Below are 4,194 nucleotides of genomic sequence, written 5' to 3'. Positions count from 1 at the left end.
AAATGTGAGGAAGTCCTCTTCTTCATCACAGACAGCATCAATGTCCACTGAGCAGGATGACGAACACAAAGCAAAAGGTTCTAGCAAAGAAGGCATCTCTCCAACCTCTTCTGGCATCAATCCTTATCTAGTTCACTGAGAAACACGTTTTCCACCGCCCTCGTTTCCTTAGGAAGGGAGGAGGGGTGAGGATGGGGGGGAAGAGAGAGAGAGGGGGGGAGCAACAAGTGTAGAGGATCAAGTGGCTTCTTTTTTTATTTATTTCAAATCAGCACAGTGCATTTCTCCTCTGAACGGGGCTGCATCCCAACCTCCTCGATGCCCTTCTGTCCTCGCGGTCAATGATCACTGAGGCTGCGTTTACAAAGACAGCACAATTCTGTTCTGTTGCCCATTTACTGGGAAAAAGAACTGATCTGATTGGTCAAAAGGCCCAATTAGTGGAAAAAGATCTGAATTAGGCTACCTGTGTAGATGCAGCCTAACGGGGTTAGGAAGGATGGATGACAGGTTTCCAACAAGCATGCTTTCAGTTTAGACCAGTGCTCTCAACTAGGAAAGGAGACAAGGACAGGAGGACACCACCCACTCAACTAAATGGAAGGCCTCCTTAGTCCTCAACGCCGGTTCACTCCACAGCCGTAGATCCTTCAGTCTGTCTGTTATCAAGATCTCAACCCCCCCCCCCTCCCACAAAAGGTCTCTTAACCCTCCCAGGGGGCTGGGCTGCCCAATCAGATCATCCGGTTGCGTTTATGGGTGGGGAGTCTGTAATGACGTCATTGCACTGGGCGGAGCTGCGTTTCCTGGGGTTAGCGTCCAGGTGCAGGGCCATCTCCTCGGAGATGAAAGTGTTCAGGTCCACATCATGGAGACCGTTACGCCGACGCCCCACCGGGTCGACCCACCCCCACCGCCAGCAGCACCCCCACGTGGGTGGGAGAGCCTGGGGTACCGGAACGAACACTGATGCTGGCCATAGCCCCACTTAGACCTGGAGAGGACAGATTGGAGGGGGGGAAGAAAACACCACCACAAGGTCAAACTCAGTCATCGAACCCTGACTCAGAGAAAACATGAAAAACAAAAAGGAAGTCTAGGATGCATTCAGGCCCTGGGGCACAACGGTACATCCCCAAATGGCATCGTATTCCCTATATAATCTCTACTTTGGAGCAGGGTCCATAGGGCTCTGGGTCAACAAGGTAGTGAGCTGTGAAGGGCAGGGATGGGGAACTGGCTGCCCGCGGGCCACATGAGGTCTCGGATCAAAAGTTTTTTTTTATATATATATATAAAAATAAAAAAAACTTTTGGAACTTAATCGACTCAACTAGAGGTCGACAGATTAATCGGAAAGGCAGACTAATTAGGGCCGATTTCAAGTTTTCGTAATCGGAACTAGGTATTTTTGGACGATTTATTATATAATTATTTTTACACCTTTATTTCATCTTTATTTAACTAGGCAAGTCAGTTAAGAACACATTCTTATTTTCAATGACGGCCTGGGAACAGTGGGTTAACCGCCTGTTCTGTAACGTAACAAAAAGTGGGTTTTGGGGGGGGAGAATTAGGGGTCTGAATAGTTTAAAATGCACTGTATCTGTATTTACTGTGCAGTGCTTTGTGCCCTGACCCTAACCACTAGAAATAGATGTGTATTTACTGTGCAGTGCTATGTGCCCTCTGACCCTAACACTAAGGTACGTCACTGGGGCCAGCTCCCTGCCATCCAGGACCTCTATACTAGACGGTGTCATTTCAAGGTTGTTGTTTTTTTACTATGTTCTACATTGTAGAATAGTGAAGACATCAAAACTATGAAATAACACATGGAATCATGTAGTAACCAAAAGTTTTATACAAATAAAAATATATTTTAAACTTGAGATTTTTCAAATAGTCACACCTTGATGACAGATTTTGCACACGCTTGGCAATATCTCAACCAGCTTCACCCAGAATGCTTTTCCAACCGTCTTGAAGGAGTTCCCACATATGCTGCGCATTTGTTGGCTGCTTTTTCCCTTCACTCTGTGGTCTGACTCATCCCAAACCATCTCAATTTGGTTGAAGTCAGGGGATTGTGGAGGCCAGGTCATCTGATGCAGCACTCCATCGCTCTTCTTCTTGGTCAAATAGTCCTAACACAGCCTGTGTTGGGTGTGTTGTGTTGGGTCATTGTCCTGTTGAAAAACAAATGATAGTCCCACTGAGCCCAAACCGGATGGGATGGCGTATCGCTGCAGAATGCTGTGGTAGCCATGCTGTTTAAGTGTGCCTTGAATTTGAAATAAATCACAGACAATGTCACCAGCAAAGCACCCCCACACCACAACACCTCCTCCTCCATGCTTTACGGTGAAATGCACATACGGAGATCATCCGTTCACCAAAAACAGCAAACAAGACACAGCGGTTAGAACCAAAATCTCCAATTTGGACTCCAGACCAAAGGACAAATTTCCACTAGTCTAATGTCCATTGCTCGTGTTTCTTTGCCCAAGCAAGTCTCTTCTAACTGGTGTCATTTAGTAGTGGTTTCTTTGCAGCAATTCAACCATGGCGGCTGATTCACAGTCGCCTCTGAACGGTTGATGTTGAGATGCGTCCGTTACTTGAACTCTGTGAAGCATTTATTTGGGCTGCAATGTCTGAGGCTGGTAACTGTAATGAACTTATCCTCTGCAGCAGAGGTAACTCAGGGTCTTCCTTTCCTGTGGCGGTCCCCATGAGAGCCAGTTTCATCATAGAGCTTGATGGTTTTTGTGACTGCACTTGAAGAAACTGTACAAGTTCTTGACATTTCCCATATTGACTGACCTTCATGTCTTAAAGTAATGATGGACTGTTGTTTCCCTTTGCTTATTTGAGTTGATCTTGACATAATATGGACTTGGTCTTGTACCAAATATCTTCTGTATACCTTGTCACAAAACAAATGATTGGCTCAAATGCATCGAGGGAAGAAATTCCACAAATGTATTCGTAAGCACACCTGTTAATTGAAATGCATTCCAGGTGACTACCTCATGAAGCTAGTTGAGAGAATGCCAAGTGTATAAAGCTGTTATCAAGGCAAAGGGTATTAATTTCAAGAATCTCAAATATAAAATATATTTTGATTTGTTTAACACGTAATTCCTTAATATTTCATAGTTTTGATGTCTTCACTATTATACTACAATGTAGAAAATAGTAAAAATAAAGAAAAACCCTTTTGAAGAGAAGGTGTTCTAAAACCTTTTGACGGGTAGTGTAACTTCCCCATTTTTTTTAACCATAAAATATAGCTCAGTACTCAAATTTTTGATTTTACAGTCATTTTTGCTCTCCTTTATCAAGGCTGTCAATTTTAGACCCCACTGTATATTTGTGTATTTACCATGCAGTGCGGCAATGGCCTCTCTGAAGGGCTGGAGGTCAGCCTCCACAGGAGTCTGTCTCAGGGGCCGGGGAGGCCGGTTAGGGGAGACCACGGTCAGTCTGTGTCCTGGAGTGAGGGTGGCTCTGGAGGTCCGGGGGGGTGGGGCCCGGCCACACAGGAAGCTGATGAGGTCCTCTCGCCGGATGGTTCTCCTCCTTTTCTTCACCCAGGCCAGCACATCCTTGTTGCGGCGCTGGTGGCGATCTGTATACCTAGGTCGTAGCTGCGCTGGTGGGCCTCACAGACTCTGTGTGGTGGGAGGCAGAAAGAGAAAGGAATGTGTGTGACATTGAGTGAGAAAGTATGAAAGTGTGTGTGTGTGTGTGTGTGTGAGAGAAAGAGAGAATGTGATGAGACTTGAAGGTTCCTTTGTGTGAAACCTGTGACTAACAGTTGACGGTTCACTATAGAACTATAGGCAGCCCCCCTTCCAGAGGTTGCCAGTCAGACAGCACAGATGCTGGAATCATGATCCTGGAGGGCCACAGGGTATGGAGGCTTTGTCCTAGTCCAGCACTAACACTGCGATTCAACTATCCACAGGGACTCTTTGACGATCAGCTGAATCAGATGTGTTAGTGCTGAACTGAACTAGCCGTTGAACATGACTCTGTTCCAATGCACAGTTATTGGACCGAGGGCGTCTTCTGTACAGGAGTTTTGATAAGAACCTTTGCGAACATTAACATGCATCACTTTGAGGTAAGGTCTGTATGCTTCCAAAACTATATATCTTTCCTATCAGCAAGAAATTATTTTCAAAA

General features: G+C 45.6%; 1 pseudogene; it reads right to left on the bottom strand.

The window, feature by feature from the left end:
• Nucleotides 1–301: 301 nt before the first annotated feature.
• On the bottom strand, nt 302–3,677 carry LOC135532889 (HUWE1-associated protein modifying stress responses-like; annotated as a pseudogene).
• Nucleotides 3,678–4,194: the final 517 nt, after the last annotated feature.

The sequence above is a fragment of the Oncorhynchus masou genome, unplaced genomic scaffold (assembly GCF_036934945.1).
Source record: "Oncorhynchus masou masou isolate Uvic2021 unplaced genomic scaffold, UVic_Omas_1.1 unplaced_scaffold_2090, whole genome shotgun sequence".
NCBI lineage: Eukaryota > Metazoa > Chordata > Actinopteri > Salmoniformes > Salmonidae > Oncorhynchus > Oncorhynchus masou.
The sequence above is the reverse complement of the archived record's forward strand: the minus strand, read 5'-3'. Positions and strand labels throughout refer to the sequence as shown.